The sequence below is a fragment of the Crinia signifera genome, chromosome 6, assembly GCF_055691185.1.
Source record: "Crinia signifera chromosome 6, ASM5569118v1, whole genome shotgun sequence".
NCBI classification, from domain to species: domain Eukaryota; kingdom Metazoa; phylum Chordata; class Amphibia; order Anura; family Myobatrachidae; genus Crinia; species Crinia signifera.
Window position 1 is genome coordinate 279,729,633 of NC_139222.1, and position 13,065 is coordinate 279,742,697.

A 13,065-nucleotide genomic window follows, 5' to 3' on the forward strand; every position below is an offset into this window, starting at 1 on the left:
CGAAGGCCATTTCGGAGCCCAGTCCAGGCCGTCTGTGGTTTATAATTGCTTGGCAACATCAGGAAGCGGTGGAGAGAGAGAGAGAGATAAATATATATATATAGCTTTTACCTGTAGTTTCCCTGCAGATCTTACCCTAGCTCTTCCTGTGCTGTAGAAGCACGGGTTGGGATCATTTGGTCTATTGCATTATGGTAGAAAGTCATTAGGTCGAATCCATTAGGTCGACATGCTAAAAGGTCGACATGACTCTAGGTCGACATGGGAAAAGGTCGACATGATTCTAGGTCGAAAGGTCATTAGTTCGACAGGTCATTAGTTCGACAAGGTCATTAGTTCGACATTGTCTATGTCGACATTCACAAGGTCGACATGGGGTTTTTCACTGTTTTTTTACCTGAATGTCAACACAGTCAACATGGACACAGTTTAAAGTGCACTGCATCCCCTCGCATCGCTCGCTGCGCTCGCGATGCGTCGGGCACGGTGCCTCGCTACGCTCGGCACACTATTTTATTCTCCCATCACGCCCTAGTGGATGGTAGGGCATGAAATACCGCCTGTCGGCACATGTTGGCTCAAAAAACAGTGAAAAACTCCATGTCGACCTTGTGAATGTCGACATAGACAATGTCGAACTAATGACCTTGTCGAACTAATGACCTGTCGAACTAATGACCTTTCGAACTAGAATCATGTCGACCTTTTCCCATGTCGACCTAGAGTCATGTCGACCTTTTAGCATGTCGACCTAATGGATTCGACCTAATGACTGTCGACCATAATGCAGTAGACCAAATGACCGCATCCCAGAAGCACGGGCCTGCGGTGCCCCAGGCAGGCTGACGTATATGCTGGACAGAGCAATTAAGGCAAAATCCACCGAGCTCGGCTGCAACGGCCACCGCTGTATGATCATTAATGAATGGCTTCGGACACATTTTCATCCTGAGAGCCCGTCAAATTTACTAAGCTGACGAATTGTCAGGATTCATATTTGCCGATGAAGAAATTTGTGTTTGGCTGCTGAGTTTCCCAAGGAGGAGGCTGAAGCATCGCACAGATCAGTCAGATCCGTGCGATGGTACAGTATGTGTAAAACATTTTTTTTTTTTAATAAATGTAAAAACCGACATGGGGTCCCTCCCACCAAGTATAACCAGCCAGGCCTGGTTCCAGAAATACAGGGGACAAAATGATTAGGGTCCCCCTGTATTTCAGCAACCAGCACTGGGGTCTTGGATCTGTCCTGGTTACAAAAATACTGGGGACAGAAATACTAGGGGTATACGACGGGCTCCAACAGCCAGCGGTGTAACAACACAGCTGGGGGGAAACGTTTTACACAAAATTACCCAGCCAAAGCATTAACAGCCCTGGACAGTGTATTTTCCATTCGTACTTTGAGCTGATTCACAGACAAATGTAGACATACAAATGATTGTAAATTTGCCGATGTGCGGGTCCCGGCCGTGGGTAGGAATGGGTGCATCTCTACCCATTTGATCTTAGTAAATTTTGTCCTTTAGTAAGATTGGAGTTCTGTTGAAGACTAGGTGATCCATTGCGCTCTTCACGCCGTCATAAGGGGCTCCACCCCCTTATCCTGTGAATACTGGTGCAGAGGTAGCAGGTAGTGCTGCATGTTTACTGGGGGAGAGGGATGCAGTGTGTGTGTTTGTAGTGGAAGTTTATGAGTTTGGTGTGTGATGTATAGGGGAGGGTGGGGTGGGGTGTAGTGTGGTGTGGTTGGGGTAGGGTCGTGTGTAGTAGTGTTGTAGGTGTGTGTGGTGGTGGCATTGGTGGGTGAGGGAATGGTGTAAAAAAAAAATTGTTTGTTTTGGAGGTGATGTTGTGTGTGTGGGGGGGTGTTGGGTGGGTGATTTTTTTTTGGGGGGGGGGGGGGGTGTTGGAGGAGCGGATGAAGGGTACCGTGGGTTACGAATGGTGTCTGGGGGTGCTGTATGTGGTAGATAGTCCGTAATGGCGTGGGTGTGGTATGATGAGGTGTGGGTGTAGTGCGGGATGGAGAGGTGTACAGTCAGGCATTGTGGTATGGTGGTATTGGGTGATGGGTGGATGAAAAGAGTAATGATTTACCTATTAGCATTTGGTGGTAGTGTGAGGGGTGTCTGTGCTCCAGGTGGTGTAGTGTGTGGCATGGCCTTCCAGGTGTGAGGGTCGCAGGAATCGGGAGGATGAGCCCGGTGGGTGTGTAAGTAGCAGGCTGTGGGAGAGGGTGTCGTGGACTTGGGGGTGTGGAGGCTGGCAGGGTCCCAAACAGCAGGAGCGGTTGCTATGGAGTGTTGTGGTCCCAAGCTATGGGAGCGGTTGCTCCGGCTGTTGGCGCGTGTGCAGGCTTTTCCACGATACTTCCGGGAGTTCGCACAAGACTTCCAGGTTGCAGTGCCGCTGGTATGTTGGTGGGGAGCCTGGAGGCTAGGTAGTGTTTCTGCGAGACTTGCGGATCGCAGGGCACCGGGCAGAGGGATATGCGGATGGCGCTGCAGTGCTATATGTGAGTGGCAGTGGGTTCCTCTGATGACTGTGTACCCGGGCATCCATTTATGTTAAAGGGCAGGCTAGATCTGTGTATAGCTGGGTGTATAATGCTGAGCTGGGGCGGAGTTCACTGTCTGACTCCGCCCAACGTTATACACACACAGTCACAGATTGAGGGATCTGGCTAAATATATGAGATGGGATGTTGCCCATAGCAACCAATTTTTTCACATGAACGCTCATCAACCCGGGACTAGCGTACGTCTGAAAGGGCCGACTCAGGATTTCACTCCCGGATCCTAAGCACCTGCAATCGACCCAGGTCACTAAAATCCCGGGATCGAACCTGGGAGTGAAATCTCGGGTAGTATGTATGATGGGGTATCAATCAGCTCCTAACTGTCATGATACAGGCTGTGTTTGAAAAATTTCAGTTCTCCACTTTATCAGTTGTTGAAGCTTGATACACCTGTCCCTTAGAACGTATGTACATATGAATACATCATACATTTCTGATCTGCGCTGCGCTGTTATAACCAGCCATCTCTCTCTCGCCCCAGTCCTGGCCACCTGCGTGCCGTTATGAATGAGCAGCAGGCATGCCGTGTATACGGGGCCCTAGCACTGGTCTTGCAGCTGGGATGTGCAGAGCCCTTTCCCGCGTGCTGCCATGCAGACACTCTGTATTATTAGACTGACTCATGGTGTAGCTGCCTCGGATAAGCTAAAAATAGCTGCGCAGGGCTCATCTATGTGCTGCCGGTGACTGGGGGCTCTGCTAGTCTGTGTGTTCTGCTAGTCTGTGTGTTCTGCAGTCTGTGCGCTCTGCTAGTCTGTGTGTTCTGCAGTCTGTGCGCTCTGCTAGTCTGTGTGTTCTGCAGTCTGTGCGCTCTGCTGATCTGTGTGTTCTGCAGTCTGTGTGCTCTGCTAGTCTGTGTGTTCTGCAGTCTGTGTGTTTTGCTAGTCTGTGCGCTCTGCAGTCTGTGCGCTCTGCTAGTCTGTGTTTTCTGCAGTCTGTGCGCTCTGCTAGTCTGTGTGTTCTGCAGTCTGTGCGCTCTGCTAGTCTGTGTGTTCTGCAGTCTGTGTGTTCTGCAGTCTGTGTGTTCTGCAGTCTGTGTGCTCTGCTGGTCTGTGTGTTCTGCAGTCTGTGTGTTCTGCTAGTCTGTGCGCTCTGCAGTCTGTGCACTCTGCAGTCTGCGCTCTGCTAGTCTGTGTGTTCTGCAGTCTCTGTGCGCTCTGCTAGCCTGTGTGTTCTGCAGTCTGTGTGTTCTGCAGTCTGTGCGCTCTGCTAGTCTGTGTGTTCTGCAGTCTGTGCTCTCTGCTGGTCTGTGTGTTCTGCTGGTCTGTGTTCTGCAGTCTGTGCGCTCTGCTAGTCTGTGTTCTGCAGTCTGTGCGCTCTGCTAGTCTGTTCTTTGCTGGTCTGCGTTCTGCTAGTCTGTGCGGTATGTTAGGTGAGTGCAGTGGGTGTGTTAGGGAAGTGCTGCAGGTATGTTAGGGGAATGCAGTGGGCATGTTAGGGGAGTGCTGCAGTTATGTTAGGGGAGTGCTGCAGGTATGTTAGGGGAGTGCAGTGGGCATGTTAGGGGAGTGCAGTGGGCATATTAGGGGAGTGCTGCAGGTATGTTAGGGGAGTGCAGTGGGTATGTTAGGGGAGTGCAGTGGGCATGTTAGGTGAGTGCAGTGGGTGTGTTAGGGAAGTGCTGCAGGTATGTTAGGGGAGTGCAGTGGGTATGTTAGGTGAGTGCAGTGGGTATGTTAGGTGAGTGCAGTGGGTATGTTAGGTGAGTGCTGTGGGTGTGTTAGGGAAGTGCTGTGGGTGTGTTATCGAAGTGCTGTGGGTGTGTTAGGGGAGTGCAGTGGGTGTGTTACGGGAGTACTGTGGGTGTGTTAGGGAAGTGCTGTGGGTGTGTTGTGGGCATGTTAGGGAAGTACTACGGGTGTGTTAGGGGAGTGCTGTGGGCGTATTAGGGGAGTGCAGTGGGCATGTTAGGGGAGTGCAGTGGGTATGTTAGGGGAGTGCTGTGGGTATGTTAGGGGAGTGCTGTGGGTGTGTTAGGGGAGTGCTGTGGGTGTGTTGTGGGCATGTTAGGGAAGTACTACGGGTGTGTTAGGGGAGTGCTGTGGGCGTATTAGGGGAGTGCAGTGGGCATGTTAGGGGAGTGCAGTGGGCATGTTAGGGGAGTGCAGTGGGTATGTTAGGGGAGTGCTGTTGGTATGTTAGGGGAGTGCTGTGGGTGTGTTAGGGGAGTGCTGTGGGTGTGTTGTGGGCATGTTAGGGGAGTGCTGGTTTCCTGTGTATACAGTGTGACCATCTCCCGCTGTGAGTCTGTCATTGTTGCAGACCAGGCAGCTTCTAGTTGCTGTCACTGAATGTTCTACACTCAGAGTGATATAGAGGACTGCAGAAGTGTGTATACTACAGTGTGAGCCTGGGTCAGAGTCGCACGCTATGCCAGGATTACTAACCGTAAGCGCCCAATGTGTATACGCAGCGTCACAGTACAGGATCGGACGCACGGTATCAGAGATATCAGGGGCAGTAACTGGTAGATAATGAACCCCTGACATTAGGCATTCTCCCGCACACCGCCCAGGAACACCCAGTGATTTGCCCTGCCATCCCTAATTCCTGCGCCTGCGTATGCGACTGCGCCATTGTGCGTACAGCCTGAGTAATTTACGCTGCAGAAAAGAATCAACTGCGCAATCATCGGCGCTGCATTCAGTTAATACAGCGTATCTTGTGCACCTAGTACACTGTAGGTAAAAGTGCACATGGGTGATGACTATCAGTATACAAAGCCTACACATAAAGTGCCCCCCCCTGCACCCCCCCCCCCCCCCCCCCTTCCCCTCCCCAGCAACCACCTGCTGCATTCCAGAACTGGTCCGGCTGTTGTTTTACTCCCTGATTGTGTTATCCACCTCTGCTAAGTACTGACCCTGCTGTGATACTGTTATCTCCCTGTCTTCCTATTTATACTCCTCTGGCCTTTGGTGTGTTATTTACTTACTGGGGTTCTCCACCTTATACACTATCCGGAGCTGTTCTGCAGCTTTTACTACTGTACATACTTTCATTTCCTGACTCCTGGGCTTTCCTGCCGGTGGTCTCCCTGGGATACGCAGCACAGAGCTGGATAGTGCTGCCCCCAGTGGGATGCGGTCATTTGGTCTACAGCATGATGTTGGACAGTCATTAGGTCGACACCATTAGATCGACATGGGTCTGGGTCGACATAGGTCGAAAGGTCATTAGCTTGACAGGTCATTAGTTCAACAGGTCATTAGTTTGACAATGTCTAGGTCGACAGTCAAAAGGTCAACATGGGGTTTTTCACAATTTTTTTGAGTCGACATGTGCCGACAGGCGGTATTTCATGCCCTACCATCCACTAGGGCGTGGTGGGAGAATAAAATTGTGTGCCGAGCGCAGCGAGGGGATGCTGTGCACTTGAAACTGTGTCCATGTCGACTGTGTTGACATTCAGGTTAAAAAAACCCAGTGAAAAACCCCATGTCGACCTTTTGACTGTCAACATAGACATTGTCGAACTAATGACCTGTCTAACTAATGACCCTTCGCCTTAGTACCATGTCGACTTAGACCCATGTCGACCTAATTACTGTCGACCATCATGCTGTAGACCAAATGATCCCAACCCCCCTCCCCCAATACAGAGGACATAGTGGCTCATATAAGACCTGATTGCTGGGCCTATCAGTAAGCCGCCTCCCCACCAGAGTGAAATCCCGCCCATGTGCAGGGCTGCGATCGTATCGGGGACATCCGTTCACAATCACTCACCTTGGATTGGTTCCCCACCGTGTTCGGCTACTCTGCGCTGCGATGGCCGTGGGGAGGTCAGTCTGCTGCTGACGCCAGCGTCTCTCCTTCCCAACCACCGGAATTTGCAGCCCTGCGTTCGGGACTGATTCGGCTCTGTAGTGATGCTGTGTCATTTTCAAGGGCAACAGACTTTAAACAAAGAAAGTGATTGAGGACAATGTATTTAGGGGGTCATTCTGGTTGGCTCGCTAACCAGCAGTATTTCGCTGCTTAGTGAGCCTTATAAAGCCGCCTGCCAGGTGGGCGAATGCCCGTCCCCCGATGCCCAGAAAATATCCACGCCGCTTTGCAAATGGATGTTTTGCATTAACATCGATTCGCAGGGTATGCCGACCATCAAATGATTTCTACCCTGCTCGCTAATCTAAGTCAGTCTGGGCTGACAGGCGGCGTCCGGGTCCGAGAACTAGACGGGCAGCTGACGTTCCCCCAGAAGGCAGGTGCCAGCCTACGTTTGCATAGGGACGCCCAGCGTTTTCGTCACAGGACCTGGCTCCATCCTGCCTCTCCCCCTGCCCCACGCTAAATATGCAAGTCTGCAAAGGTGTCCGCACAGAAGCCGTGCACGTGCGCATTTGAGAATACGCGCATGCGCAGTGCTTCACCAGGGGATGAACAATGAGAATGACCCAGCAACCCCACCCCCCACCCGCGTGCGCAGCTGGGTGGGCTATGTGAGCAAGTGACCTTAATCACATCTTTGTAGCCCCACCCTCTGCTGTGCACTGCCTGAAATACCGCCATTGCATAGTGGGGGCGTGGCCACAGGGAACGTGATCATGTTGACCTTGCCCCCACACACTCATCCCCCCCAATGTCACCCCACACAGCCCGCCCCCTGCCCTGACTGTGACCCCGCCCCCCGTGCCTGACTGAAGTAGGCAACCCTGCTTAATCTTGGGGAAAAATGTATTAGGGTGTGAGAATCAGAAAGTGAGAGTTTTTGGGAGAACTTACCCATTTTTTTTTAAAAAAGCGGCAATCATTTACATTGAAAACCCCGGGTTGATTTTGCCATGTAAATGATTGCCACTTTTAAAAAAAATATGTAAACTCTCCTAAAAACTTTCTGATTCTCACACCTTAGTACATTTGGGGCCTGCCTTCCAGACCTTCCCTCTGGGAGATCCTGACTGGAGCAAATGTGGTCAAATGTATGTGATAGACCAGCGCAGTGTTTGTACTGGGAGACGTCTGGTGTCCTGTACAGAGTCTGTGTTCTGTCACGTAGATTAGCTGTGTAATCATGGTGAGGGCCAGGGATCCAGCACAGGAACCGCAGATAAGATAAACCAGCCGTGATTCACTTCGGCACAGGGTCCTGGGCAGGCTGGGCTGAATACAGGACCTGCAAATACACAAGGGTCCGAATTCAGGTTGGCTCACAAAACCAAAATCTCTCTCTAATGGACAAAACCATGCTGTGCTGCAGGTGGGGCAGATGTAACATGTGCAGAGAGTTACATTTTGGTGGGAGTGTGATCAAACTGAAATCTAAATTGCAGTGTCAAAAGAAAACAGACAATATTTACTCTGCACAGAAATAAAATAACTCACCCAAATGTAACTCTCTCTGCACATGTTACATCTGCCCCACCTGCAGTGCACATGGTTTTGTCCATTAGAAAAGGAGTTGGTTTTTGCAAACCAACCTGAATCACCCTCAAGTAGTGAAAATGACATCACAATGCCGACAGTTATTATATTGAGACTGGTAATTTGTCGACATTGAAAATGTTGGTGTGTGCAGAATGTTGACATGCTCACATGTGAAATGCCGACATTCAGTATGGACTCGCAGCAAGGGGTGAGGCCGGGTACACTCCTGCACTTTTGTGGCAATGGTTTGGGTGATTTCCCCACACCTGTAGAATAGCAGATTGCCAATCTTTCACCGTGGGTGCACGCAATATCTTCCGGTTGGCCGCACAGTAGAAAATGTCGCATGCGACCCATAGTGCACAACCGGGCATATACACTAGGCTATAGGTAAGTATGTATAAACTATGTGAACAGTTAGAGGCACACAAATGTACCCAATACTGATTCAGACCGTTTTTCTCGGCTGCGAATTCGAATGTGCACGGATCGTACGAGTATTCCCTGCGATGTAGGCCAGCATCGGCTTTACATCACTTGCCATAAGCAGGATGATTGACAGGTTTGGTGGTGGAATCTCCCTAATTGGGAGGGGAAGGGGCGGAATTACGTAGCAGAGGTAAATGAGTTCCACCACTGTAAGCCCTGGTGCTGGAGATTGTCAACTGTGCCCACCCGTCATTCCCAATGTCTTATTACACCAAAGCATTTAGCCTATATTAACTCACAGGTTCTCAACGTCGGTCCTCAGGACCTACACAGTGCATACCTCCCAACATGACCCTCTCCAGGAGGGACTCAATGCTCTGTTCCTGGACTTCCCTGGTAATGTATGATTGCCAGCACCTGTGGTGAAACACCTTTCTTAAGGTGACCATACACATACCTCCCAACAGTCCCGATTTTAGCGGCACAGTCCCGATTATTAGGGCTTGTCCCGCTGTCCCACCCGCGGCCGGCAGTGTCCCGCGGTGAGGGGGGCTGTTAGGAGTCCCCCCTGTCGGCTGCTAAGCAGTGGGGAATAAACGCTGTGCGCATGCGCACAGCGTCTATTCCCGCAGCCAGGGGGCTGGGGTCATGGCTAGAGGCTCACAGTGCCTCTGGGTCATGCCCCCATAGCGGCAAAATGGGGGCGTGGCCTCGCTGAATAGCTCCGAGTATAGGCCACGCCCCCGTAATTAGGCCCCCGAAAATGTCGGCTCGCCTGCGGCGTGCATCAGCTATGTCCCGGATCCTGCACAATGAAAGTTGGGAGGTATGCATACACGTTACAATATCGCATCTCGGTTTTGCGATGAGATAAGCTCTAGTATAAAAAGTATATGCAGTACTTTTTGTACTAGATCTCATCACAAAACCGATTGCGATGAGATGCGATATTGTATACAATAATTGTAACGTGTATGGTCACCTTAAGAAAGGTGTTTCACCACAGGTGCTGGCAATCATACATTACCAGGGAAGTCCAGGACCAGAGCATTTTCTCCCTCATGGAGAGTGTCAGGTAGGCAAGTATGGTCTTAACATGTATTTACTGAAGCTTCATGCTAGCTCGCAGGTTCTCAAAGTCGGTCCTCAGGACCCCACACAGTGAACGTTTTGCAGGTCTCACAAGTGAAATAATTAGCTCCATCTGTGGATCTTTTAAAATGTGTCAGTGAGTAATGAGTGCACCTGTGCTCCTATCGGGTGACCTGGAAAATGTGAACTGTGTGGGGTCCCGGGGACCGAGTTTGAGAACCCCTGTACTAGCTGATATACTATTATAATCCGCTCCCCCCTCTGGACTTCTCCTAATATTGTAAATAACCCTGTAACTGCTACTATGATGGTGCAGGCACTCTCCCTGCATAACGCACCCCACTCCGCCTGTAACATGGGAGAACCCAGGGAACGTCTGCTGCTGTCAGTGCCGACTGGCAGCGTCTGACGCCCATGCCAGGCAGTGACCCGTCCTCTGTGTCTGCTGGAAGGTGGCTGTGACTGCCAGGCCAGCAGTCGGGGCGATGGGAGCGGAGGACAGGAATGTACAGTGTTAGATGGAGGGTGCGGTGGGTGCAGGAATCCTGCATGTGTTTCCCAGCAGCTGCAGCCCAGCACACACAGAGCAGAGTCCACTGGGGAGAAAGCTGCTAGTTCTCATCGCAGGCAGGAGAAGCCGCCTCCTTCAGCCAGAGCTGCCCGTCTGCCGCAGACTCCCAGCTCTCTGCCATCACCGGCTGCCAGTCCTGTCGCAGGGAGAGAGCCTGACCTGGCACCGCGGACATGGTGAAAGACGAGACAGGTAATTATTACCCAGGGTCACCTGAGACACTGGCATGCTGGGGGTACAGCCAGCGAGGAGACACAATGCCACAAGCTGCACTGCCTGTAATATACGCTGTGTTCCTCCATGCCCTGGTCACCCAGGTAGGGTACCATATTACCAGGCAGGGGCACAGAACCACTACGATCAGCCTGGTGCCCCTGATTGTGGTACATGAGAGGTGTCACATTGAGATGTCAGCGATGATCTGTGTTATAATCTCTTTATGTGGTGAGTGAATGTTTACAATGGGGGGGGGGGGGGGTAATGCTGGTATACTCACTCTCACTATATACTCCCTCTTGTCCCCCCCCCCCACCCCCCGCACATCACTGATGCTGTAATCTATTGTACTTAAACTGTCCTAGTACTATTTAGTGTATTATTGGGTTTTACGTTTCATTGTTGTCTGTAGTGTTAGTTGTGCTTTGTTGCACAGTAGGCAGCACACCTTTTGGGCAGAGGGTATGTTGGGTGACATCGCATTTAGCATTGGTGGGCTCTGGTATAGCCGGGGTGGGGCCGGCCTAGCCTAGGCATGATCGCCCAGGTACAAACACGCGCCGCCAGGTAGGTAAAAGACAAGTACAGATATAGCCGCATTCAACTATTGTGCCACAATTGGTGCGCCAATTACGCACCCACGGCGCAGAATTGTAACTCTGCGCCATCACAGCTCGAAGCATTTCACAGGAGCGAAAGAGAGATGAGAACGTGCCAACCACCAGGTATGTCGCACGTGGCGATTGGCGCACGGTACTGTATGTACCTGGAGAAGCTGCCTGGACAGCGGTGGGTGTGATTAGCCGGTGGTGGTGATTACGGCTGACACCGGTGAACCATAATTGGCTGTTAGATAATGCTCTGATGACACCGATTGGTGGTTTGTACATTTATACTAAACAGTTTTGTCTTTCTGCCATGTTACGGAGATTTTAGGCCTTTTCATTGGTTCCTGATGGCCCTTGTTGGCTTACAACGTGAGCGCGGGTGTCTGTGATGTTTGCCTGCTGTAGTATGGGGGAAAATTCAGTCCTGATCGCACAGCTGCGACTTTGTACAGTGGACGATTATCGATAGACTGAACATGCCACGGCCCGTAGTGTGCCGGTGAAAGTGGTAACAAAGACAGACAATGGACCTTTTACTTAGGAGGCCAAACCTGGACAGGCTGCCGTGGTGCTAATGCGAGTTTCCATGGTGCCACCAATGTTGTGCCAGTCAGTATTTCAGCGCCAGTAGACTACGCCTGCGCCCGCCTCTGAATCAGCCCCATACAGTGATGCTCTATCGCCCCTGCAGGCACCTGTTGCTTTGTGTCCTACCAGATAGAACTTCCTAAAAAGCAGTAACTTCCAGACTGAAGCTGAGGGAGGAATGAGCTGGTACAGACGTGAGCGAGCCGCGAGAATACCAACATACGGGACGCTGGGACCAGATGAGACAGTTGGTGTTTATCCGCCATCAGCATATGCTTCTCAGTGAATATTGTGATCATAGTTCTCATCCAGCTGTAACGTGTGTTTGTCTCTCTCCAGAATGTGTTATAAAAGCTGAATACACCGGAGGGGGCACATGTCTGCCCGTCAGCTGGGATGGCACGTGTCATGCCAAGTCCCCCCGTGTGCCATGTGTTAGATGCACAGTAACATTCCTGACATACTACCTATGGAATGTATCACACACACTGCACACACACACACACAGCAGTGACAGGCCACCGCCCGCTTAGCGGTGCCAGCCACGTCCCATAAAGGCCCGTATGCTCATTAGGAAACGTCTCTATATAACGTTGGTCCTTACTTGCCACCCTTAGGTATATTTTAGAAATCAGGGGCAGAGGTATTACGCCTGGAGAAGTGATAAAGTGGAAGGTGATAAAGCAGCAGCCAATCAGCTCATAACTGTCAAATTACAGACTGGGTTTGAGAAATGACAGTTAGAGCTTTGTGCATCTCTGTTAAGCTGGCCATACATCAGAAAGATCGATCTTAAAATCGATTGCGCTCATGATTGTGTACAATTTCCCTTGAAATCCCCGGCAGTCCTTGGCGGTTTTTGGACATACAATCTACACCCAATCCATCTTACAATCAGTCATACAATCCATCTGCTGTATGACTGTGTATGCAAGATGTGCACACAATCTGCATACAATCCATCATACAATCAGTCATACAATCCATCTTATGATTGATTGTATGATTGTGTACACAAGATGTGCACACAATCTGCATACAATCCATCTTACAATCAATTGAGATTGTATGATTGGGTACAATGGGGCAGATGTATTAAGCCTGGAGAAGAGATAAACTGGAGTTAAAGTGGAGATAACATGGAAGAGATAACGCACCAGCCAATCAGCTGTGTTTGAAATATGACAGTTGGGATCTGATTGGCCGGTGCGTTATCTCCTTCCACTTTATCTCCAGTTTATCTCTTCACCAGGCTTAATACATCTGCCCCAATATCTTTCTGATGTATGGCCACCTTTACTTTCCAGTGTTTTGAACTTTAAATCTTAGGGGACCTTTGTTTTACCAGCAAAGAGCAACGATTAATTTGTGTTTTATTACTGCGTAGCGAAAGCATAACGATAATCACTTACAGCAAAGGACAGGCCCGCCGAATCGGCCCTGGCATTTGTGCATGGGCGCGCATGCAGACGCACGTGCGCGAACACATGCACCCGCTGCCTCTCCCGGCTCCCCCTCTCTCCTGGACCTCAGTGGCACACAGAGAGAGCTGCAAGTCCAGCGGCTCTCTCTGTGCGCAGATCGTGAGGCGGAGCCTCTACCTTGCAAGT

At 50.7% G+C, this 13,065-nt stretch overlaps 1 protein-coding gene across 14 annotated transcripts in view; it reads left to right on the forward strand.

The window, feature by feature from the left end:
- The window catches only part of ABLIM1 (actin binding LIM protein 1), a 211,667-nt gene that overhangs the window by 47,400 nt on the left and 151,202 nt on the right, over window positions 1-13,065 (forward strand). Inside the window, exon 1 of one of the 14 annotated variants that reach the window (XR_014444664.1) lies at window positions 9,867-10,235. The exons of the other annotated variants lie outside the window; for them this stretch is intronic. The gene's annotated coding sequence lies outside the window, so the exon portion shown is untranslated. Of the gene's footprint in view, window positions 1-9,866; window positions 10,236-13,065 lie in introns of those variants that run through there. 14 annotated transcript variants of the gene reach the window in all.